We start from the raw sequence: 27,177 nt of genomic DNA on the forward strand, positions 1-27,177 counted from the left end.
GGACTTAGTAATGGATGACGACCTTCAGGGTATCAGTTGTTCCAGATTAGGCACTTTCTGTCAACCCAGTTAGGTCTGAGACTTGAGACATGACAAGAGACCCCATGGGGAAAATAACTCTTTCAAAAAGTAAAGGCTTGTTATTTATTAACGATAAGTTATTGTCAGAAATAAAACCTACTAGTCTAAAATCTAAAGAATATTGGGAAAGAGTAATGGGTATGGAAATATTGCAACATCTTTGTTGCAGAGCTTGAATAGGTATTGTTGACAATACTTTTCTGAGCCTGTCTATTCGACAATATCAATATAAGGTCTCATTGAGATGGTATCTTACACAAGCAGGACTGAATCAAATTTACTCAGTGAATTATCAAAAATTCTAGAAATGTAAAGAACCAAATGTCCATCTGATACATATGTGGTAGAACTGTGGTATTGTTTGTTTGTTTTTTGCTAAATCATTCTGGAGTCAGATCTTTCACTGCATATCTGAGATGACTGGGATTATAATCAGACCAACTCCAACCATAGCCTTATTAAATATAATAAATTTGGATATAATTGACACGGTTAAGTTACTGTTGTGTTATCTCCTCATTGCCGCAAAGGTTTTGTAGGCTAAAAAATGCAAGCATTGGACTTGGCGTTCTATATGGTGGAAATTGAAATGCTTATATATAAACTGCGATGGATGAATTAACAAATCTGGTTGGGAGAAGACAAGGAGAAAGCAATAATAATCTATTAATTGAGTGTTGGTCTCCTTTTCTTAATTACTGGAATACTTACCATCAACACATGAGACAAGATTATTTGTTCAGTTAATTTTTCATTATTAGTAGTATGTTATTATTATCAGTTTTATTGTTTGCATTTTGGTTGTAGCAGATGTTGAATATATGCTTATTATTAAAAATATATTTACTACAATCTCATGTTAAAAATGTATGCTAAAATTACATGTCTGGGTAACCTTGCTGGAATGAAAAAGTTTTTAGCAGGTGGCAAAACCAATTCCATGAAGGTATCTGATTCTGTAGGGAGTAGGGAGCTCCAAAGAGTGGGTGCTGCCACACTAAAGGATCAAATTCTTGCATGTTTGGAACAAACATTACATAGCACTTGTACATTTATTTGTTTATGTTGTTTATTCATCACTTGCTATGAAACACCTCAAAGTGATTTCAAAATACAATGCAATAAAAACCATACACAAAATAGTCTCAACAGTTTCTCCTCTCTTCATCTCTTCAGACAATTCTGTCTGCTCTTGAAGCCTATGGACTCTGCATTTCTAGTTTTTGTTATTGTTCTGTCTCTGACTACCAAACCTCTACTACTAGCTGTTTCTAACACAATGACTAGGATCATTATTCTCCCCTCCAGTTTTTTATTTTATTTTTTAAAATGTATATCTTGCCCTTCCTCTCAAAGGAGCCCAGGGCGGCAATTTTAAAGAATCATTACTGAGCAACATCCTGTAACTTGTAGATGACTTTCATACATAGCAGCAACTTTGACACTCTACAAAGGAAGAAAAATTTGCCTCTAACAACCAGTGAAAATACCATTTCTGATAAGCACATTCTATTAAAGAATGCAGTTTCCATGCATACTTTAAAAAAATCTGCAGCATTTATTGTGTAATAAGTTGTTGAGAATTGTTTTTCTATTGCAAACTGATTTGTATTTTCATTGCTTTTGTTGTTAAATCTGTAGGTGCAGAGTGAGGGGGGGTCAGATTGGAAAAAAAAGAGCAACATTTCTGTTCTCTGGCCAGACATTTCAAATAATATTAAATCTTGGCATCTAAATAAAACAGGACAGATTGACATACTTTTTTCAAGAATGAATTGTGATCAGAAAGTGAGTGTTAAGTAATACCCATGTTTTCATTTTTGCCATCATTTTGAGTTTGGTATTAAATATGACTTGTTCAGATGTCACATATTGATACAGAGTATATGTGTCAGCATTTGGACAGAAACTAATTGAATTCATATCTCTGATGTGTTTTCAAATTGCTGGGTCATATCTGGGTCTCCTGCTATAAATTCTTCTGCACTGGTCCAAGTAAAAGGAATGTGACAGATTTAATACCTAGAATAAGTTATTGACTGCAAGAATGCATAAAACAGCATACTGTTGGTAACGGAGAAGTCTGTGTTACCTCATTTTTAATTTTAGGAAGAATTTCTTGGAGGATATTAGTTCCTGGACAAAGCTATGGTGGATTTAAAGCCAACTAAAGTATGATGCATCATATGTTGATGAACTCACAACATTTTGTTTTGGACTATAACTTTATATCGTTTAAACATAAAACTAAAGTGGAAGGCACTCATACTGTGTTCAGAGGAGAACAGTTCACCTATATTCCATTGGATGAAGGGAAGAAATTATCTGTTGGAGGTTTAAAAATTCTAGAAATACTTGTACTTCACACGAGCAAACTAAATCAGCTTAAATCCTATTTAATTCTGGATTGGACTGTTTTACTGTGTTCTAGATGAATTTTTCATTGACTATATTTTTTGCCCTGCTTTATATTCCTTTGCATGGTGCTGCTTCTCATCTAGAAAGCACTGAATGACCCAGGTGCCAGAAGTGTGATTTAAGAACACCTAACCAACATTTTGAATCACATACGATTATTTCTCTGGAGAATAATCTTTCCAGCAAGTTCATTATTTCTATGTGCTGAGCTGAGTAGCTATTGTTTAAAAAACACTTAAAGTTTCAATCCTATATACACACTTATATGGGAGTAAGTCCCATTGAACTCAGTGGGACTTACTTCTGACTCTGAGTAAGCATGCCTAGGATCAAGCTTGGTGTCAAGGATTGGCATGGTTAGATATCTGCTGAGGGCAGCAGGCCCATCGATGAGCCCCCTGAACCTGCCGCAATGAGCAGGTAAACTCAATGAGACAGAGAACCCGTTAATGATGTATTGTCCAAAACCTGAAGCTGACACTGCCTAGGATTGTGCTGTAAATGAGCTAATGTACTCCCTACGCATATCAAAAGCACAAATCATTTAATTAAAAAAAGAGGGGAACTGTTTGACCTATACCGATAATAGTGCTATAGTTTTTATTAGTCTTATGATTAAATAAATAAGCAGCTCTTAAAATATACTGGGTTTGTTTCTTTGATGATGATGATGATGTATATCCTACCTTTTCTCCCAAACGAGCCCAGAGCAGAAATTTAAATTCTTGCGGGGAATCCCAAACCTGTAATGATGTCCTCGCTGTTTCCTGCATACTTTATAGTGTCTCCCTTTTGAATCTCTAGGGTGTCTCCCTTTTATGAGCCCAGCCTCCCATTAAGGTCTGCTGGAACACTCATATTTGTAATTGCCAGGGGTGTAGTCGTCTGGGATCTCAGGGGTGTTAGACCCTTTACTTTTGGGGGAGCAGGGTCCCAGCAGGGTCCTTGTGTCTCCAGCATCCTGCGAGCCAATCAGCATGATAGGAGAGTGTGTTAGCCACTGAGAAGGGTCTTCTAACATGCTTCCTTGTCCTTTCCTGTTGATTGGAGCCAATCAGAGTGAAAGGAGGTGAGTCAGCCATTGAGAAGACTCTTCTCAGTAGCTAACTCTCCTCTTTCATGCTTAGTGGCTCCTAGGGACATCTGTTGTTATGAGAAAAGGCATTAACAAGGATCTCATTCTCAACCCAGCAGTAAAAAAGGGGGATGGGTCATGGCTGTGACGATTATGAAGGGGCCTTGCACTTCTGAATTTGCCACTACACTACTGGTAATCGCATCTACACAGGAGGTTAAGTTGGTGGAAGCTCAAAGCAGAGCTTCATCTTTCGTGGTTGTGACCCTATGGCACCTCTTCCTGTGTAGTTAAGATCCACTCCAATATTACTATTCAGCTAAAAAAAAGGGGCAAAACTTCATTTAAAGGGCATTTTAATCTGGTATGCAGAATTTTTCTTTTCAATATGCTTTTTTAAATCTGCATTTTATAAATGATTGATAGTTGCTTTTTGAAATGTTATTTTACAATTAGAACGGCTGCAGATCAGTCAGTGTCAAACATTTAAAGATAAATAAATGGTGCTGTTGCTACTGCCATATCTAGCATATGTCCTTAACATTCAGGTTACAAGCAGTGTATAGCCTTGAGCTAATACTTTCATCCTTGCATTCATAAGCCACAGTCCAGGAGTCTTGAGTTACTTCTGAGTAGACATGGTTAGGAATGCACTCTTTGGCAACAATCCTATACCTACTTACCTGGAAGTAAGCTCCAATGAACACAATAGGACTAAATTCTGAGCTGACATTATAATAGGAGTTTGTGCAGGCCCCAAGATTTGCCTTTTATCTGTATCCATGCATTTTAAAACAAAACAAAATAGAGCAACAGAATGATATAAAGCTTCGTGGGCCACCTGATCTGACTGGGGGAGGATAATCAACATTGTGCTTTACTCATTGGATTACCACCCCAAATCACCCCACTTTGTTATTCGGCTCCAAACACAACCACTGTACACCCCTACATTATAGGACTGAGGCATTCATCACAACAAATTTTAGATGGATTAGGAAGCCGCACCTATGCACCAAAGCACAAGACACAAGATCAATTGGTGTGATCATATCCATCAACGGCAGAAAGTAGAGGCTGCTCATTCCCCAAGTTATTTGTTTTGTTTTTAAACACAACCAGTCACTTTTTGGCTAAGAGAGAGTTTTTAACCTTGGGAATTTCTACTTGACTATGGCAAATAGCTATTTTTATAGCTGATAAACCTGTAATATTTTCACCAGGGATGTTCTGACAACAGAAACGACTGTTGAACAAAAAAATTAAAAGAGGACATAACAAGAGCACAGTACATATTTTTAAAAGAAAACACTGACATGTTCACAGACCCTAAGCAGCAACTTTTCAAAAATGGCATCTCTTGGTACATAAAATAGGTATTGTCAGTAAGGTCCATGAAACAGGTAAATGTTCCTATTTGAAAAGTCTTTTACCCAGAATGGCAACATAGAATGTGAGTGACTCATAATTCCCTTGCCGTGTTTCCTGGAGGGAAAGTCAAACATTTCAAACATGTCCAGATTCTTAATTTTGCCCCACAATGGAAGTATGTAAATTTGGTCATGAGGAAGATATCTCTGGACTGCCTGCTTCACATGAGACCAGGCCAGGTACATAGGAAGAGAATGGATGACATTGTCTGTCACCATAACATGGAAACATACCTGAGTCGCTCCAAATAATCAAAGGTCCACCCTCTTCCAAACAAGAAAATAGAGGTTAGGATAAGACAGAGTTGGTTAAGCACTTAACTTTGGCTAGATTACACCCTTTAGTTTGCACTTGGGAGGTTGAATTGGCATGGTTGTCTGTTTCAAAACTGCAGGAAATAAAGCATTACTAACAAACAAAAAACAGAATAGAAATTGTACACTAAACTCACTAACTATGCACTAAAAGCCTAAATTTTAATCTTTAAAATAACATAGCTTTGAGGCAGATTGAATCTGGGTTTCTTTTCATATCCATTTGATGTATTGGAGGTGATTTTCATGATGTCATTCTGAAAGCTAAATAAACTGTTTGTGTAGAAGGTTAACAAGCTGTGGTAGCAAGCAGTCTGTGTGGGATTACAGGCGAGGTAATTTGATCAATTACTTTTCTTACCAGAAGTCTCTAGATGAGACAGAAGCCAGGGTATACCCTTTGGCAGATGAAGAATCAACCGAGTCAACACATACCATGAAGGTAATGAACGTTCTTTCAAACTTCATTTTTCATGCAGGGAGGAGCAGACAAGTCATCCAAGTTACTGTTGCTGAGAACAGCCAAAATGATAACTATAAATAAATAAATGAGTGCTAATTGTTTAAAAAGCAAGTGGAAATCATCAAGTTCATCCCCGTTTTCTTGTCTTCATACTGTGCTGACATTTCATTAGAGTTTGGCCTGGAACTTTCCTGGTGTCATCCAGGTTCAATTTTTTAAAAATTCCAGATGACTTCTTCCTTTGGAAATTAAAAAGAGAAAATGCAATTTTATTATTATTATCATTTTTAAAACCCACCCAAATCTTTTTTTAAAAACCCAAACTTTTGAGGGATCCATTCAGAAGTTTAAACCAATTGTGTGTGTTTTATATGATAGCTGCATACAAGTCTTACTAACGGACTGGACTCAGAGAAATAATTTCCATGAATATGTGCTAGCTGTAATGGCTGAAAAAGTCTGGCTTTGATTGTGTTATAGGAATGGATTCATAATAGGTCAAATTAAAATAGCAAACTACTATCTCCCTTTCAACCTATGTATTTCACACACACACACACACACACCTTCACCTTTAATTTTTTACTTATACACACATAAAGCTCTAAATCAGGATTGGGAAACCTGTGGACTTCCAGATATTACTAGACTCCCATCATCCTTGACCATTGGCCGTGCTGGTTGTGGTTGACAAAGTTGGAGTGACTAATGGTCACAGAGAACAGTTCCTGACTGAGCTTCAACATCATTTTGCACCATGTATTCAGTGCTCCTCCCTCTCTCTCTCATACTTCTTTCTAGATCAGTTTCTCCTCACACTTATCACACTCCTCCTGACTCCTCAGCCTTTACCCTGCAGCAGGGCTGTCATCTTCACACTGTTCTCCAGGAGCAGCCTGATGGGGCAGAATTGCTACAACAACCTCTCAACAGCAGCATCAGTGCCACTTACAGGGAGGGAGAGGGGCAAAGTGGCAGCAAGGTCAGGGCTGCGCAGATGCACCAGTCAGAATGCCAGATTAAACCAGAAATGTATGGCAAGCATAACCCACAGCTCATGCAATGCCTGTATTTGTCCAAAGCCTTCTCCATACAGATTTTCCATGAGCTGTGGAGAATAGGATATGTGCAGGTGCAATGCTGTAATACAATACAATGCATGGAATAGACTGTGTTTGTTGTGGTTCTTGGAGATAGAGAAGGATGGGCAGTAAGGGAAACGGCCACAGTTCAGTGACAGAGCATGCAAAAGGTCTTGTGTTCCTGACAGTGTGTGTGTACAGCCTTGTCTTTGCTTGATGGGAGAAAAGATAAGTCTGTACCTGGTGCTGAAGATGTCAGTGACGGTGTCATGTGAACCTCAGTGAGGATCGTATTCCACGGATAGAGAGCCACAATGGAAAAGGCCCTCTCTCTTATCACCACCCTCAGAGGAGGGACCTAAAGAATGTTCGGTATTAGAAAAATACACACAGAAATAGGAACTAATTTGGTTGGTCCTATTTCTTAGCAGAGATATAAAAACACAAGCAGCAGAGTGAGAATGTAAACCAGCCCCACCTTTCTCTATATAAATAACAACAGACACAATCCTTTAGGTAAAAGAAAAAGAATATATACTCACAACCTCTTCACATGTTCAGAAGAAGATAGGCTCTAGCTTAGAAGAAAGAAAAATATAGAAGTCTCAGTCCATCTTGGTGGTTTAGTATTGATGCTCTTAGAGAAAGCATCTGTGCCATGCAGCCTCTCTCAATGGCAGAAAGATCAGCAATGAAGAATATTCAAAAATCCTCCAGGACAAAGGAGGAGGAAGTCAGGTGACTAAACCCCACCGATTAGGAAGTTACATCATGGTAAACAGGTACATGGGATATTCCCCAAATATCCCTTAAAGTGACCATGCAATATTTGTTTACTCCAACAAAGAAGACCCTCAGAAGAAAACATAAGGGTCTGGGCAGGTTCATATTGGGGAGGCATTCCAGAAGATATTGGGGTCCTGAGCCATAAAGGGCTTTATAGGTCAAACCAGAACTTTGATTTGGGCTCAGAAACATAGAGGCCACCAGTGTAACTGGAACAGGATTGGTGTTATATGCTCTGTTCGCATTGAACCCATCAACAATCAGGCAGCCACATTCTGGACCAACTGAAGTGTCCAAACTGTTTTCAAAGGCAGCCCCACGTAAAGTGCATTGCAATAATCCAACCTTGAAATTACCAGAGCATAGATTACTGTAGCCAGGTTATACCTGTCCAGATAGGGTTGCAGTTGGGCCATCAACCTAAGCTGATGTAAGGCACTCCACACCACTGAGGCCACCTGCACCTCAAGCAGCAGCAATGGATCCAGGAGAGCCCCTCAAACTACAAACCTGCTCCTTCAGAGCAAGTGTGACCCCATCTAGAGCAGGCCGCCCACCACTTAGCTGGTCAGAGGAACCACCCACCAACAGCATCTCAGTCTTGTTTGGATTAAGCTCCAGTTTATTGGCCCTTGTCCAGTCCATTATCACAGTCAAGCACTGCCTCATCTGCAGAAGATGACAAGGAGAAATGGAGCTGCATGTCATCAGCATATTGATGACATTGATAACACACTCCAAAACTCCATATGATCCCACTCAGCGTTTCATGTAGATGTTAAACAACATGGGGGACAGAACTGACCCCTGTAGGACCCCATACTGGAGCAACCACGGAGTCAGGCAACGTTGCTTTTGTTTGCTGCCCTGGGCTCCTACGGGGAGGAAAGGTGGGATATAAACCAAATAATAAATAAATAAATAAACCATCTTCTGCAGCCAGCCATGCAAGTAAGAATGGAACCATTGCAGTGCGGTGCCCCCAACACTCAACTCAGATGGTCGCCCCAGAAGGATACGGTGGTTTATGGTATCGAAAGGCGCTAAAAGGTCAAGGAGGATCAACAGAGTCACAATCCCTGAGTCTTTCTCCCGGCACAGGTCATTGTACAGGGCAACCAAGGCAGTTTCTGTACCAAACTCAGGCTTGAATCCAGATTGAAATGGATCTAGAAAATCTGTTTCCTCTAAGAGTGCCTGGATTCCAGTGGCTGATATTCAGAGGTAAGCTGCCTCTGATCTTGGGGGTGGTATTCAGCCATCATGACTTATAGCCATTCCTTTGAATTTGGAAGGTTGGGGAGCCCTTTAGATTGAAGTGAATAGTGGGTTAAAGTGAACAGTGATACCCTTGCATCACCCTGAATCCAGCAAAATGGTAGGCCAACCTGGACTGAAGTCCTTTTAGGGCTGACATATGAACTGAGACAACCATTTTAGCACTCAAAGTTCAGACCAATCCCATACCGAAGCTCTTAGCCAGAGATTTGTGCTGCAGTTTTTAAGTCAACATAACATTAAAATGGTCCTGTTCTAGAGGAATTTAAACTTGTGCAAAATAAGGCCTTGCTTACATGCAGTTTTAATAGTGTTTTGCCAATAGAGTTGCCATCATATTATGCTGTTTTTGAAGGGGGGGTTGTTCTGTACAGTAAATCCTTCAGTTCACCAAGCACATTGACTGGTGTTCTATGGGTTTTAATCTGCATTTCAGAAGTAAAGGTGAGGTGGTTAGACACCCTATTCTTCTTCTTCATGTCACCTGCTGCTGTTTTAGCAATGTGAATTGTAACTCAAATAAGTGCCTTTTCACCCCCTTCAGCTTTCAACTGCTCAGACACTAGCAAGTATGCTACCAGATGCTCATATGGCATATCTCACAGTAGGTGGCCATCAGGTATGCAGCAGACCTTATTAAGATACTGCTGCATTTATCCCCTATTGACAGAACAAGGAACAGCTCAGCACCAGCATCAGCCCTCAGTAATGAGCCATTTCTGAGTCTTCATAGACTTTGAACCACTGAATTCTAACTTGAAGCTATTCACCATAATCAGGCAGGCTGAAACCTTCCAACGGTACTCTCACCTGACCACGATGTGGATTCTACAGCTTTCACAATGTGTTTTAATTGCATCAGCCCCGTCTACTTGCATGGAACAGGGGTTATAATAGTGTCAGCTTTTCTGTGACAGGGGAGAGAAAATTCAATAAATACAGATACCATTCTTAGAATTCAGCAGATGGTGCTATTGTAGATAGCTTTCTTGTGTTTTTTCTGAGTTGAAGAACTGAAGAAATGCTTGTTGTCAGCTGTAGTACAGGTGGAGGAGGAAGAATAAAATAGGGTAAGTATCACACTGTTGGAGTTTGTACCGTTCTGTGCCCTCAATGGAATCCCTGCTGCCTCCTTAGACAATTGTCATAGAACTGATTCATACTTCTCTGTGCCCCCCATGTGAGTTCTTCAGGAGCTTGTAAGGTAATCTTAGTCTCATGTTTGTGTGAACTGATACCTACCTGGATTCTGTATAGATAGCCATAATGTGATCCTAGTGGCTGAAAATAATAATAATGCTGCAGTCATGAGGTGGTATCCAACAAAGTAGTCCTGTTAGCGCAAGAATCTCTGGTTGCACAATGGAACTTCCCTTCTCTCTGCTCTCCCTGTGCACCCTCTATGTGCCCCCTAAATCTGTTCTGGATTCCCCCCAAACTTCCAGAGCAGATTTGTTAAGGGCAGGGAGAGCATGAGGAGAAGAGAGGGAATGAAAAGTTCCACTGCACAAGCAGAAATCCTTGCACTAACAGAACTACTTCATTGGAAACTGTCCATGAAAAGTACAGTGGTTGTGTATGCAGTCCTCATGTGGGCCCCTTCAAAGGACTCAGACCTCTGCAGGCAGATTTCATTTAAAATAGAATTTTATAGTATATCATCCTGGACTGAAAAACTCAGTTTCTTGGATTGTCTTTGACTGAAGAACCCATTTGCTCAATGAATTAATCTGCAGTTATCATCACAGCATCACTAATTAGGTTCCATTTCAACCATTTAGGTTGCAACCCTATACCCACCTCCTGGTAGTAAGCCCCACTGAACTCAGTGGGAGGGGTCATATCCACACCATACATTTAACTCACTATTATACCATTTTAACAGTCATGGTTTTCCCTAAAAAATCTTAGGAACTGTAGTTTCTTAAGGGAGCTGAGAGTTGTTAGGAGTAGGGCTGTGCACTGGATTCAGACAAGGCCCAAACCAAATTGGGCCCATTCTGATGTTTTTGGGCCTTGGCTGAGTGTGGTTCTGATAGCCATGTATCACTATGGGTCAGATTTGATGACCCAGAGCAACCCAGGATTTATTTATTTATTTCAGGCATTTCTATACCGCTGTTCGGAAGGATCTCACAAAGCGGTTTGTGACAATCACAAAGGATTGTCAGGGTACAGAGCTGCTGCTCTGCTTCCTGCCTGATGAGCGGAGGCAGCGATTCTCCAAGGATGCGGGTGCTGTTTTGTAACAGCAAAGGCAAAACAACATTGCGAAGGATCTCTACCTCTGCTCCAGAGCCAGGGGAACAATCTTGGGGGATGCTCTTTTGCAAAGGGCTTTCCTTGGGAAAACACCATCCCCCAAGATTGCTCCCTCCTCCACAATGCTCTTTTGCAAAACACCACTGTAACTGATAAATTAACCCTACTCTCGGTTGGGAGACCCCTCCCGCTTCCCACCATATGTTTAATTAGTTTTTTTAAACCCTAATTCAACATGAGCCCTACCCACAAACTTATTTGGAAGGGGCTCTCAGCCAGGGTGGGTGGTCTCTGGGCCGACCCAGGCAGGTTGGCCTGGTATCCCCCTGGATTGGAGCCACGGGGCAGATGGGTGTGTGTGTCTGTGGACAGCCCTAGTTAGGAGACCCCTCACACAAGCTACAATTACCAGCATCCTTAACAAACTACAGCGCCCAGGATTTCATGGGGATAAGACTGGTATAAGAGTGCTTTAAATGTATGGTGTGGATGTAACCTTACTTTTGAGATTAGTAGATATGTGTAGTATTTCACTGTTAATGCAAAAACATAAGACAGTACAATGACTGCCTCATTATAGTAGACAAAGAAATAAACATGTGGTTATATTATGTGGATGCCAGCACACCTCAAGAAAGAAATGGAAATAAAAATCAAATATGCATGTCATCTACATCTCCCCTCACTCTGTTGCTACAAAATTTAGGATGTGATAATCTCTTCAGTAGTACCTCAAGCTGGCAGTAAGCCAGCACCAGTCATTTTTAATTAGAGAAGCCTGGTAACAAGTGAACAAACAGAAAATCTGTCTTCCATTTGCTTAATCCACAAAAGAAAAGAAAACATCATGCTGGAGTTCCCAAGGAGACTAGAGTAAATTAAAAACGATAACTTTGGATAATAATGACAATTTTCACTGATTCCCCTGGCCACCTACAGCCACCAGCAATGTCTCCCATGCTGCCTTTGAGGATTCCCTCACCCTCCAAAGCAGTTATTCAGATGGCACAGGGGGGAAGGGGAATTGAAGGAGTGGAAGGAAATCACCTCCCCTTCCTCCAGCAGAGCATCATGGGGGCAGAACTCCACTGAGAACAAGCAGGGATCCAACCCATGGTCATAATCCCATTAGAACATCAGAAACAAAGGGTGTGAATATCACAAGATTGGTGGTGCACAGCCTCTAGTATTTTCAGTGAGATTTGGGATCCCTCTGGTAATGAATGGAGGTTGCCCAGAAGTAAAGCTTGCTGGTTAGCATTCAGTATTGCTCCTTAATTCTTATGCCTGCTTTTTCTGCCCAGAAAAGGTGGCAACATGAGTTCCTCATGCCAATTAAATGGTGGAACTAGTTGCAGCTGCCACCCACTTACCTAATTACTTTGCTGTCACAAGATATATCCCACACATGGATACTTTTAACCAGGTTTATTCTGCTCTCAGTAGTAGCCAGTGCATATAAAATGAGGCTTCTGACAGATGGGAGGATGCCTTACCATGGCTCAAAGCCATTGCACCAGCATTAAGAAGTGAAAGGGGTGCGTGGGCAGGGGCAGAGAACCTGCTTGCCAAAGCCAACTCCCTGACTACTTACTATGATCACACATCATTTATTGCATATGAAGGCAAACTGATACAAGGAGGGGGCAGTGACCTGACCATTTATTTCACTTTGCTGTCACTCCAGGCATCTAGGTCAGAAAGCTGGAATTCTTATCTGCTTTCAGGCTACCATAAACTTATTTCTCTTCTTGTTCTAAGGATTTTATAAAGTCTAATTAGGGGGAATTCCTCAAATGAAGAGGTCTATGTATTGTGAAGGGGCTTAAGATAGTACCATTTAGAGGCAGTGGTTTGAATCTGGAGTGGACCACAGAAAGCTTTGTGTATCTGTTGCATTATATACTGACAAAGTCATGGTTCTTCATCGCTCAGTGGTCCACTCTCAGAAGTCCATAATCAAACCTCCCAGAAAAATATCGCTTACTGAGATTTGTTCATAAAAATGACTGAAAAGAATCCTGTTTAGTTCTGTTTGATGCAAAATATGCGCTGACGGACAGGACAGCAAGAACATGAAGTAGCCAATGTCACATGGAGATTCTCCAATATTTCCCTACTTCAGCCTTTACCACCTGGCACCCTTCAGATGGTTTTGGACTACAACTACCATCAGCCCCAGCCAGCACATTTGGAGGGCCCTGGCTTGACAAAGGCTGCCCTACTTATTTTTTAAAGGCTGTTGAGCAGTTGTAGGGAACCTTTGGCCCTCCAGATGTTGCTGAACTACAAATCCCATCAGTCCCAGCAAGCATAGCCAATGGCCAGGGATGATGGGAGTTGAGTTCAGCAACATCTGCAGGGCCAGCCCATGCCTGTGGTTGAGAGATGCAGCCAGAAAACAGCTGCACTATTTAGTCACACAACATGGTCAAATATTTTAACCTTTTCAATCTTGCAAGCATAAGATGTTAAATTTATAAGTTCATATGAGACAGAGAGAGAGAGAGAGAGTTGTAATGGAGCACTCTTCCTCTATGAAACAGACAAAGCTGAAAAATAATTTCATCCCCACTACTTGCTAACATCATGTAATCAAATACTTGAAGGGTGTTGTTGAGAGCGTGGAAAGGAGTAAAGCAGTTTTGCTGCTTCTGATAATCCCTCCTAGCTTTTTATATAAGATATAGATGAAAGAGCCTTGCTGATTAAGAATAATTAGGATCCATCTGCTTTAAGGCATAACTAGACAGGAAATATAAGCACTGGAGAATACAGGTATGCAAGTGCCATGTAGTCCCACTCTCCCTACACAATATTTGTGTAGATCCTTTCTGCACAAAAAAGGTCCAGACCCATTTGCATTTTGGGATGCAGGGTTATTGTGTATCCCTCCCAGTGGTGGCTGGGCAGAAGGCAGAAAGGCCAACAGTAAGCTAAGGGCAGGCTAAGGTTGGTGGGGCACTGTCCTATTTACCCTAGTGGACCAGCATAGTCTGATCCCTGCATTAAAGCTGATGCCCAGGCCTAGACTGTAATCTGAATGTACTTATATATCACTAGGAATGTAATGTAGTACTGGGGACTAGGGAGACATTCAATTTAGTTCACATTTAAAAGCGAACCTAAAAAATCCACTCTTTCCAAAATAAGATGCAAACTGAAACACAGCCATCTTTCAAAATTCACACTTCTCTGAAGTTTGCAATGCAATTCTCCAGAAAAGTAATGTACACCAAAGTGCATATACTAGGGTAAAGTAATATACAAAAATGCATTATATTAGAGGAAATGCTTTGTAAAAAAATTGTATATTAGGCAAAATTGCATACAAAATGTGTATAATGAAAAATTCGCACTAAAATATTGATGAATCTTCATGAGGATTTGACTTTTTTTAAAAAGCAAACTGTGGAGAAATGAACTTGAGATTGGAAATGAGAAACTGAGACAAACCAAAATTGACAAGATTTACCCATCCCTATATACAGCTAGTGCTACAGTATCTACAGACTGAGTGATATCCATAATCCTGTACCCGCTTGTGACAGTACATGCTGTACCTTTCCCTTAGTCTGAAGTCAGAGGAAAATCTGTTCTTTTTTAGCAGAAGATAGATTGACTTGGCCATAACATAAACTTACATCTCTCCCATCTCAGTACTACTGGAAACTGGCCTGTGCACAGTACTGATGGAATGGCTCTTGTGCCAGTCATGATGCCACCTCCCCCAACCCCTCTTCTTAGGGAAAGAAAGTTTTTTAAAGTGTAAAACAAACTGTACAAATCTTAATGCGCCAAGCAAACATTTCAGCAGGAAAAAACATGCAGGTGTCTTGGGAAAGAAAATCATAAGGCAGGAAGCCGGAGTGAATCATAGGATGAGGGGAGTGGGAAGGGAAACAGCACTGGGTTGCAGTCATATCATTACAGGAGCAAAGAAAGCAGAGGTCACCCCACAGCAGAAATATCTGGCCTGAAGGTATGTCTGTATGCAGTCAAGTGACTTTAAAGAATGTCTGTGTGATGGCAGGATTGTATCTCTAATTCCTAAGTAGAAGTATTGTAAATGGGTATTAAAAAAAGACCTCGGCTATTGAAAAGCTAAACTACCTTGACAAATACTGCAAAACCCAGCTGAAATAGCCGATTGTAAATCCTGTCTGATCACTGCAAGACAACTGAATTCACAGCTTGACAAAACAATTGGAATAATTTTAGTTTGTATTTGTGTGCAAATAAGGACTGCAGTCCTGCTTTTGCTGGAAGCATCAGATTTATTGTTTTCTGTGGCTATTTTCTTCAGATGTATGGATAAAATTAAATATCTGAAGTGTAGAAGAAAAACAGATTCAGATTCCATGACACCATTCAGTAGCAAAATCTGTAAAACATAACAAATACATTTTACAACAAGTTTTCAGTACTAATCCCCTCTACCAGTACTAATGTGAAGTGTGTGTGTTTGTGTGAAGGGTAACCAGAAATCAGACTCTTGTGCCTTTCTGATAAGCATTTTACATGTTTGCACAAAACAAGAACATGGTTCATACTGCCCTTGAGTAGGCCTGATATTTATGCTTGCCCTGTGTTTAAAGTCCAGTTTTTGTTGTCATCATCTAAAGTCAAACAGAACGGATGAACCTGTTACATTCAAAGCATCTGAAAGAACAGGGATCCAGTTTACAACTGCAGGAACAGATTACTTAGCTGACAGAAAATGGCATCAACATTACAAAAGCTGATGTAAGAGCTTGATATGAATGCTATTAGAAAATAGCAAAAGGTTGATGAAATTTAGATTTAAGAGCATTATTTATTTGGAGAATTGATGGAAACAGTCTCAGGATGTCTGATGAGCCTCCCACCCCCACTGTGTTTTGTATTTATTATTCTGTTATGTTAAAAAATCATTTTTTTAAAAAAAGAACATTTTTGGCTGCACTTGCTTATCAATATTTTGGTGTTGTTCCAAGGTAGAAATTGATTCTGCTGGAAAAAAAATAATGCAGCTGGAACTTCTTGAGGAAGGACTAGCCCAAGACATTTTGCTGCCTGAAACAGAGCACAAATTATATCTCCCTCCTCCAGCGCTTTAGAGCAAGCACTTTAAAATACCTTGCTGTACCATTCAGACACCAGTCCTTGCCTCCATCTATCATTCCCCTCTTATGGTGTTGTCTGAAGCAAGTTACTTCACCTGCTACATGGCAGGGCTGTAGTTGAGGAGGACTTTAAAAAAAAAACCTGCTTACCCTTGCTGGATTGCAGCAGCATATGATAGCAGCATATGATTAGTAATGTAGTAACAAACTTTAGAAGTACTAGGAGACGAGTTTTGACGACATGTAATGGAAGGAGAATTTCTCCTGCATAATTCTGCTCTCTAATCCAAGGGCATGGACCCACATTTTTTATGAAGGACTGTTGATCCACAGGAAAACTGATTGGGGATTGCATCAGTGGGTGGGTGGTGCCAGAACCAGTGGCAGACACACTCTTCTCTCCCCCTACCCCTTTCCCTCTCTCTCTCTGCCAACCCCTTCTCTCTCTTAGGGTTGGCAGGGCAGGGCAGGGCAGGTGGGTGGGGCAATGGCATGAAAGCACTTGCTCTGAGCACGTTTTTGGAAGATGGGAGGATGTGAAATAAATGGTGCGCTTCTGTCTTACATTTACCACTGTTTCCTCCTCTCGCTTGGAGTCATGATTTTGGCTGGGTGGCTTCTTGAATACAAATCCACCCTTCTTCCATACAAACCCTCCCCAATTGAAGAGTTGAAACAGGATGTCATCATCTTGTCCCTTGAAACTGCCAAAGCCTCCACACAGCCAGAATTCATAAGCACTGTAGTATGCAAGCACAGCATGACCCTATGAGGCCACTGTAACGTCAGCCTCTTCCTCTCTCGTTTGTTCTTCATGTACCTGCCCACAGCCGTAGACTGAACCCTGAGACTGACAGCAAAGAATGGGCCTACAGCATCAAGAGAGCTCAAAGTGGGTGTGTAGGGACCTGAAAGTTACATGGGATTAGGCCACAGGTGGCTTGGAAGAGCACAGGTTCTCCACCACCACTCTAATCATCCTCAAAGGATTACATCTAGCATAGCTACCACTTTCAGGGTCCTCTTTGTATGGGTAAGTCAGATTTCCCCTCTTATTGTATCTTCATGCAGCAAAAGCCTTCACCTATTGACTTCTGACTGAGACACAGTTGTTAAGGAAGTAGAACTTGTTCCATAAAAAAGCTGAGGTCCCTGATTTTGAGATAGTTTTTTTCTATGCTAATTTGCTTCAGCCTAATCGGAGGCACAGAAACTTCAACTGCTAGATATAAAAAGACATAGCAATGTTTTGAGACATACCCATTCCTCTGTTTCTGAGGTTTTCCTCTCTCATACATTTTCCATGAAAAAGGTTAGCCTTAGTGGCTATGTCATTTTTATTACTTTGACTGCAGTACATACACTGCTAAGGGGTTCTGAGGTTTGCATGCAAATGTTTCCTGTTTCAATCCCTGTAATCTCTAGGCGGGACTGGGAAAAATCTCTGCCACGAACTTCGGAGAGAAACTGCCAGTCAGTGTAGGCAATGTTGAACTAGATGGGACCAATGGTCTGACATTATATATGACAGTTTACTGTATTCCTGTGATAGCAGCCACTGTACTCCCCACCTTCGGAGGCAATGAAATAACTTTTCTGCCATACAAATTTAGTTATACGGTTTAAAGAGTGTTACTGCCGGTCAACAAAATTCTCTTCCACCCACCTGTACTCTGAAGGAATGAATGCAGATTCTATGCCTCCCAGTATTGGGGAATTCTTTCACACATTTTCATGTCCTAGATAGAAGAGACAGCATTATTCAAAGCTAACCTAGATAGCAAAACAAAAGTTGCCACTGTAGCCACTAGATGCCACTGCAGAGCCTGTGGCCATGTAATCCAGACCCGTTGCCACTTACTAAGAAGCCATGGGCTTCTCAAGATCAACACTAATCTCCAATCAGGGCCCTTTGATGTTTTTGAGAGTTTACCTGCATGTTCAAGCCAAACTTCGTTAATGCCTGAATGTACTTGGGCAAGCACTAGAAAACTGGATTATGTTACTGATTGCTCGTCTTTTCATTTGATGGGGGGGGGGGACCTTCAGGGTAGTGATGCCATCAGGGCAGAGCTTGGGGAGGAAATCCTGCCCCCTTCATAAGAATCAGCAGAAGGGTCCCTATATGCAGTAGGGCTGGCTTACCACATTTTCAAGTCAGTGACATAATCCATCTAAAGAGCCCCACTTGCATTAGACCAGTAAGCCAAACATCTAAAATTACCTTATTATAACATTGTGGTATGGTATTCCTTGCTTAGTGTTGGGCTCCTGGTCCCTTGCCCATACTCTTCTTTTGCTTCCTCTGTCTTCCTTACCCTTTTCATGTGTTGCCCTATGCAACTCTGATGTTTATTTATTAATTTTATTTATTTATTAGATTTATGTCCCATCCTTCCTCCCAGTAGGAGCCCAGGGCAGCAAACAAAAGCACTAAAAACAGTTTAAAATACCATAACAGACTTTAAAATATATTAAAACATCTTTAAAAACATTTTTTTTAAAAAAAAGCTTTAAAAACATATTAAAAAGCAATTCCAGTACAGACGCAGACTGGGATAAGGTCTCAACTTAAAAGGTTTGTTGAAAGAGGAAGTTCTTCAGTAGGCGCTGAAAAGGTAACGGAGATGGTGCCTGTTTAATATTGAAGGGGAGGGAATTCCCAAGGGTAGTTGCCACTACACTAAAGGTCCGCTTCCTATGTTGTGCGGAATGGACCTCCTGACAAGAAGGTATCTGCAGGAGGCTCTCACCTGCAGAGCACAATGATTGACTGTTGTTGAAAAAAGAGCTTTGCCTGCCCTTGAGTTTGGAGTCCCTGAATTCTAATAGCAGCCCTTCTGCTGCTGTATATCTTGTTGTTCATTATATATGCCTGTCAATACTTTCTGTCCCTGAAGTCTGTGTCTTACCTGCCTTTGTAACCTAGCAGGAAAGTCTAGGCTCAGGATCTGTTTATTTTCTGGTCCTGCCTCACTATACCTGCATATCTTGTTTCATTCACAGTTATGGGTAGGGCCATAGTTCAGGGTTTTGTGGGCAACTGGCTTGAAAATTGCAGGCATGTGAGTGGTGCCCCTGGGTAAGAAGCCTGCCAACTTGCAGACAACAGAACTAGGGGTTTTTTGTGCTAGGCACCTTTAAATTTCATTTTAGGGTGGGAAGAACAAAAAGGGATTCATTTTTTTAAAATGTCTGGATTGCCAAAGCACCACATAGTGCTACAGGGGTCCCCACTTCGACTTATACTGCCTCATACAGATTCCACTTTGACTCTGAAAAAATCCCTCCAAGCCACCTTGCTTTGCCTCCGGATTTGGGAATTGTTGAAGAAAGGGTAAGCTAAAGGCAATAAATGTTTTACTCTTTTTGTAAACCACTGTGGGAATAAAACTGAAAGTTGGCATAAACATAATTACAATAAAAAATACAACTGCAGACAGAACTTTGACATCTTCTCAGTCTTCACATGCAATGCTTTCTAGTGCAGTCAGTTCACCCATTCAGCTACCAGTAATTCAACGTATGTAATCAAGTTATGAACATGCATGTGTGAATTATGCCTTAGAAATCATAATCACTAATAGGCAAAAAAACTCTTGCAATTTAAGAATGTATCAATAGCCAACAGATATTTCTATCAAGCTTTAAAAAGCAGGGAAATTGGGCAGGTATAATGAATGCATCAGTGGAGCAGGAGACCTGACGTCCACTCTGAGATAATGTACTGCCCTACAAAATTGGTCAAAATGCAAGCACAAGTTGGGTTGGTCTTTCACAGTCCAATCCATTTCCTGTGTAGTGTGGAAGAATTTGATAACACGTGCCTCATATGATGACTGATGACAACACTGGCAGTCAGCCCAAATAACAGAAGCAAGATGTGCTTTGCTGACCTTGTTTTAGCAGAGACAAAGCAACAATATTGGAAATGGAAATGGACTGCCTTCAAGTCGATTCAGACTTATGGCGACCCTATGGTAAGCGGTATTCAGAAGTAGTTTACCATTGCCTTCCTCTGAGGCTGAAAGACAGTGACTGGCCCAAGGTCATCCAGTGAGCTTCATAGCTGTGTGGAGATTTGAACCCTGGTCTCCCAGGTCATAGTCCAACACTCTAACCACTACAGTTGATATAGTTCAGATATTCACTTTAAACATGTTTGATTTACTTTGCAATTTTAATTTCCTATGGTAATTATTTTATTTTGCTTCTGTTTCTATGAATATTCACCAATAGGCAAAAAACCTTGCGGTTTAAGAATGTACCTATAGCCAACAGATATTTCTATCAAACTTTAAAAAGCAGGGAAATTGGGCAGCTATAGTGAATGCACCAGGGGAGCAGGAGACTTGACCTCCTCTCTGAGATATTGGACTGGATTTGTCAAAATGCAAACACAATTTGGGTTCGTCTTTCACAGTCCAATCCTCTTCCTGTGTAGCTTGGAAGAATTTGGTAATATGTGCCTCTGAGTATATGGTGAGTGGTGGCAATACCTGCCATCTCCAAAGATGGAGAATTACATTTTTGTATGTTTGTTGGTGTTCTTGTTACCAGGGCTGTGGAGTCGGAGTCGGAGTCGTGGAGTTGGAAGCAATTTTGGGTGGAGTCAGAGTCGGTAGAAATGTACCGACTCCAACTCCTTCATAACTGGCAAATGTATATTAGCTAGTAATAACAAATTTACTGTAGTAAAATGGTAGAACAAGGCATTTCATCACCACCAGAGCTTGGAAAAGTTACTTTTTTGAACTACAACTCCCATCAGCCCCTTACTGAGTTCAATGGGATTTACTCCTGTGCAATCATGCTTAAATAGATAAAACTGACCATGGAGAGGGGGAAGGAGGGGATTGGAGGGGGAGGGGATTGGAGTAGGAGGGGAGAGAAGGGGCAAGAGGGAGAGGATAAGAGGGAGGAGAAGGGAGGGCGGGTTTGATCAGTTGCATACTTTTTGAGTTTAATGGGATTTTTTTCTGTGCAATCATGTTTGAAAATGGAAATGGACTGTTTTCAAGTTGATCCCGACTTATGGCGACCCTATGAATAGGGTTTTCATGGTAAATGGTATTCAGAGGTGGTTTTACCACTGCCTTCCTCTGAGGTTGAGAGGCAGTGGCTGGCCCAAGGTCACCCAGGTAGCTTCATGGCTATGTGGGGATTAGAACCCTGGTCTCCCAGGTTGTAGTCCAACACTGACCCGGGTAAAGGACAGAGAGGGTAGGAGGAGGGGGAGGGGAGGAGATCGGTTGGGTGGGCACTGGGCAGAGGGAAGTCTCTTTCCTTTCCAAAAGGAAAACATTGTGAACAGTATCATTCTTTTTCAAGGTTTTCCCCATCTTTTTATTCTACAGCAGGCACATGTAGCCTCTCACCCAAATTTAAACCAAAGCTGTCCCTGGCCACATCCACACCAGGCCTTTATTTCACTTTGAACACTCATGGCTTCTCTCAAAGAATCCTGGGAAGTGTAGTTAGTGAAGGATGCTGAGAGTTGCTAGGAGATGCCCTGTTCCCCTCACAGAGCTTCAGTCAGAGCAGCTGACTGTTAAACCAGTCTGGCCACTGGAGCTCTCTCAGGAAAATAGGAGTCTCCTCTCAGCACCCTTCACAAATTACACTTCCCAGGATTCTCTGAGGGAAGCCATGACTGCCTTATGTGAAATCAAGGTCTGGTGTGGGTGTGCCCCCCTGATTAGATAAGCCCAGCAGCTGGGACTCTGGCTTTTAGAACACTGACTGTTGGTTCTTACTGAGCATGCCTGACATTATCATTCAGTTCAATGCAACATTTATTAAATTAATTAAAAATCAGCCAGGATTCTTTTTTTACTTTTAAACTGCAGAAGATGAAGGTCAGAGAATGGGGCAAGGTCAGTAACAGGATTACAGGTACTCTATGAACATGGCTGATTTTTAATGAATTTCAACAGATTATGAGAACTCTGACAGAAAAAATGTCCAAAGGGGGTCTGGGTTTTTTCTCTCTCTCTTTAGACTTTGAACTCTTTATTCTTTCTGACTGTTTTGTTTATCACCATGAAAATTGAGAGGGTTGTTGTCTGAGTTCAGGACTATAAATTTTGTAAAGTTTTGTTTTGAAATGAGCTTATGGGAATCATCAGAATGGCATGGGGGGTATTTTCTATTTAACATTTCAGAATGTGAAAAATCCACACTGGCTATAGTATACAGCCACTCTTGTGCTGTATAATGCGAGTACAGCAACACTTTGCTCAACATACACTTTAAAAAACTCCTCCAGAAACAATTGTGGAATAATTACACTGACTATTCTGCAGAATAGTCTCCAGTGGACATGAAGAGTGTTTCAGTTGTTAAGAGACCTCCTATTCCCCTCACAGAGCTACAATCTCCAAATTTCTGTGGGAAGAGGGGCTGACTGTTAAATCACCCTGTTCACGGGATCTCTGTCGGGAACAGGAGTATCCTAACAACTCTCAGCACCCTTCACAATCTGTACTTCCCAGGATTTGGGGGGGGGGGAGCCATGATCGTTTAAAGTGGAATAAATGTCTGGAATGGGTGTGGCCCTTTGATTAGCCAAGTGAAACAGCTGTCTGGCTTTTAGAACACTGACAGTTGGTTATTACTGAGCATGCCTGTGCTATCATAGCCTTCAATGTTAATTTTCTTAAACTAAAAAATAGCCATGCATTTTTTTAACTTTTAAACTGCAGAAGATGAAGGTCAGAGTATGCAGTAAGGTCAATAATAGGATTACAGGTACTCTGTGAACATGGCTGATTCATTTCAACAAATTATGAGACCACTGACAATAAAAAGTTCAAGAGGGGGATGGATTCTCATGGCTGTATAAACTTACTTCTAGAATTTAACCATAGAAAACCTACTCATGCATTTTCCTTAGGTGTTTAATCAACATGCAAGGGGGGGAGCAAGGATGAGCATGGTAGCTCCATCTCTCCCTCACAAACCCACACCGTTCCCGTGACCCTTCATGAGCTGAAGGAATACCTTGTGAAGTAGGAAATCTTTCCGTTTATATGGGCAATACAGAATCAAGGTTCTACATCATACAGGGAGCTCATTAGAGTAGTAAGGGCTCCCCACTGAAGAAGCTGCCTCCACTACAACTTGTGAAAAGAGATTGTGTCTGGGGTGGTCATGGAATCAGCACATTTGTCCTTGCTCGCTCCCCACCCATGTTGTTTAAACAGAGAAATAGAATGCCTGAATAGAGGTGAGGTAGGCTGCCCTTCCAACCTCTGCAGTAAATGGCTTCCCTGTCTCTTGATTTGAAAGAAATTAGCTGTGTACAACCTAATTTGAAATGTTAAAAAAAACAAGAAACTGTGATAGCAGAAATATCACTGATTTGGGGGCCAGCACAGAATTTGTAAAACTTTCCCTAGACAGACCATTTTTACTATCTGCAGTAATTTAATTCAGCATTTTAACAAGCAAGAACAGTGAAATGTGTGATTCATTGATGTACTGTCAAAAAAAATATCTTCTAACCATTCACCTCTTTCATAAAGCATGTGCTATAATTGATTAAGAAATTACTCTTCCACACCTCCACTGGGACCAACCTGAGGCCTGGTATACTTTCTCTGAAATGAGCACGCTTGGAAAGATAAGATTTTAGAAAGAAAAGAAACACTTCAGCAGTCCTCAAAGTGTCACATGGGTCCTGCCCTGTTGTCTATTACTCAGCACCCACCTGTCAGTCAGAATTCTATGGATTGTTTAGGCCACAGGCCTTGGCACTTGGTAATCATTTTAAAAAATATGTGGATCTCATGTTTTGATATCATAGTGTTGTATCAGTGCACGGACCATAGAAGCAGTCCTTGGTTCTTTGTTATGAGACCTTTTGGGGTGTCCTGTGAGTAGGGATGGGGGAGAGATTCAATTCAATTAGCATTTTCTGAAACAATATGTGAACCAAAACACAGCTATCCTTCAAAATTCACTTATCTGAATTGTACAGTGCAGTTCTCCACCCAAGTAATTTCTACAAAAATGCATATACTATGGCAGTGGTTCCCAAACTTTATGATTACAGGACCCCCTTTATAAGCTCAAAACATTTCATGACCCCCAAGCTAACTGTAATTTTAGCCTCTGTTAAGTGAAAAAATGTTGTGTCACAGAATCACATCTCGAAATATCCCTCTCCATAAAAAGCTCCCTGCAGATGGGGAGGAATTGCTTTCCTTTCTTATTACAAAGGTTCATCAGATTGGTATCCCCCACCCCATAATCTGAAGATGTACAGTCCTGTCTCCCAACATCAGTGAGTTACAGTGTTGGACTAAGATCCAGGTCAAATCCCTATCCAGCCATGAAGCCCACTGGGTGACCTTGAGCCAGACACAGTCTCTCAGCCTGACCTATCTCACAGGGTTGGTGTAAGGATAAAATTGGAAGGGGGGGACTATGTGCACCACCTTGAGCAATGTGGAGGAAAGGTGGGATATAAATGCAAGAATAATTAAACAAATACATTTCAGCTGCAGTATGTGAACCCTAGCTTCAGCCAGCCTGCTGAGCTTTTAAAAAACAAATTAATAATAATAATAATAATAATAATAATAATGACAAAGAAAGAAAGAAAGAAAGAAAGAAAGAAAGAAAGAAAGAAAGAAAGAAAGAAAGAAAGAAAGAAAGAAAGAAAGAAAGAAAGAAAGAAAGAAAGAAAGAAAGAAATGTGGTAGTGGTGGGGATGCTAAAGGTGAAGACAAAAGGGTGAATAGATTGAGTTAGGGGTGTTAGTGCTTTCAGGCTTTGGGGTGTTCATCAGAACTGATGACTTGGTTAGCATGCGCTTGGGGAATGAAAGCGGAACAGAAGACAGATCAGTGCATGCACACACACAAACACATCTGCCCTTGCAAGCATCTGCAGGCAGGCATGCATTTGTGCATATGGGAGGGGGGAAGCCCTCAACTGTTGCAACATATTGGAGACAGAGACTGGAGGGGTGGATTGTTGGTGGAAGAAAGGGGGGACACTGGCACACACACACTTAGCCTCAGAGATGGGGGGCGAGCAAGTCCTGAACTTCCTCACTGCTCATTGGCTCCTTCTGGGACGAAGGCAAGATATGGGCAGCCTTGCAAATCAGAATAATTTTTTAAAAGGAGATGGCAGTGAATCAGGAGCCAAGAAAGGCAAGCAGACTGGCTGCCAGGAAGGAAGGAGGAAAGCAGCCTTTCCTTGCAGCCTTGTTTCTTTTTGCTTCACAAAAAGCCCCCTCCTCTCGTTCTGAGTAAGGGCATCATCAGCAACAGCAGTGCAAGAAAATGGGAGTCTGTGATAGTAATCCCCTCTTCTTCCTGGTAGATCCACCCTCAGCCTCCTTTGACGTCTGCCATGTGTTTTATAGGCAGATGCCTGCCCTCGGCACACCTGAAGGATGCTCTGGCCCTTCAGCAAAAGTCCTCCCCTCTCGTTTGGAGCAAGGGGGAGATGTCATCTGCAGCAGCAGTGGGGAGCAGACAGCGTTCAGGGCGGGAAGTCTTTTTAAAATAATAACAATAAATAATTCATTTCTTTACTGTTCATTGCCCCCTCTGGATTACTTTGCTGTCACGGCCCCCAGGTTAGGAACCACTGTACTATGGTAAATTATGCATATGAATGCATATATTAGTGAAACTAACATACAAAGATGCATTATATTAGGGAAATTGCTTTTCAAAATATGTATATTAGGGAAAATTACATGTAAAAATGTTTATAGTAGAAGAAATTACTACAAAACCACCAATGATTTTCATGAGGACTTAAAAAAACACCACAAACTGATGTAGGAATGCAGAGAATTGAACAAGATTGAAAAAAATGAGAGAAATTGAAATTGACGTATTTCCTCATCCTTCCTGTAAGTTTCTTTGGGCTCTGTGTGAGAGCCAGGATGAACTTCTGGGCAAAAGCCAGGGGGCTCAGATGCATTGAGCTGAGAGGTGTGATAGAAGTAGAAGGGGTTATATCACTAGTACTCAGTTCCAGTACAGATATCAATATATATTTAATATTGTATTTGGTTTGTGTTGATGGTTTATATTGAAGGAGGAACAACTGAGTACATACCATACATTTAAGCCACTCTCCCCCCAAATCCTGGGAACTCCAGTTTACGTCTCACAAAGCTACAATTCCAAGCACCCTTAGCAAACTACAGTTCCCAGGATTATTTGGAGGGGAACATGTGCTTTAAATGTATGATGGGTTCAGAAATGCAAAGCCTTTTGACACACTAAAGACTTTAGCAAATAAGGCTGCAGTCCAATACATGTCTACTCTGAAGTAAGCTCCATTGGGTTCAATGGGACTTACTCCCAGGTAAGTGTGTACCAGATTGCAGCCGAAGAGGTGTTATCCTATGCCTGCTTACTTGAAGAAAAGCCTCATTTAACTCTATGGGACTTTCTGTTGACATATTTTAATACTGCACTGTAAGGCTGCAACCCTGCATATTTGCCTGGGAATAAGTCCCATCAAAATTAATATGGGTTTGCTCTACATGGCTGCATTTGTAAACAGAGACCCCGCTAGAGAGAGAGAGAGAGTGTAAACGAGTTTAGCGGGTTGCACCTCTAGCACAAACCTTCATCGGTTGGCTTATAATTCCGCAATATATCTGTCAGCCTCTGCATGTCTCTCTGTTACAGCAGTACGCGGCTTCTTCCCTGGAATTTGAAATCAACAGGATGTCATCGAACCTCGATTTCTTTGCCCCATTGCTTGCAAAAGGGAAAGAAAAAGGCTGCCGCTATCGGCTCTCCTTCCTTTTCCCTCTGCACCCGCTTGGAACGATCCGCCGCGGCTCCGCAATCTTCACCCACCTGTCAATTACCCTCTCCTGACTCCGCCCACCAGGTCGCGA

At 41.4% G+C, this 27,177-nt stretch overlaps 1 long non-coding RNA gene across 7 annotated transcripts; it reads right to left on the reverse strand.

Annotated features, from left to right (window-relative positions):
- Positions 1-4,858: 4,858 nt before the first annotated feature.
- LOC133383699 (uncharacterized) lies at positions 4,859-27,127 on the reverse strand. 7 transcript variants are annotated; one of them, XR_009762383.1, is made up of 6 exons: positions 26,899-27,127; positions 17,962-18,034; positions 9,739-9,836; positions 7,407-7,438; positions 7,105-7,222; positions 4,859-6,021 (listed from the first exon to the last, which is right to left on the reverse strand). It is a non-coding gene; the product is annotated as an uncharacterized LOC133383699 (long non-coding RNA). The 7 variants fall into 7 exon arrangements; XR_009762381.1 differs by having other exon boundaries at positions 7,407-7,442; XR_009762382.1 differs by having other exon boundaries at positions 7,407-9,353.
- Positions 27,128-27,177: the final 50 nt, after the last annotated feature.

This window comes from Rhineura floridana, chromosome 1 (genome assembly GCF_030035675.1).
Source record: "Rhineura floridana isolate rRhiFlo1 chromosome 1, rRhiFlo1.hap2, whole genome shotgun sequence".
NCBI lineage: Eukaryota > Metazoa > Chordata > Lepidosauria > Squamata > Rhineuridae > Rhineura > Rhineura floridana.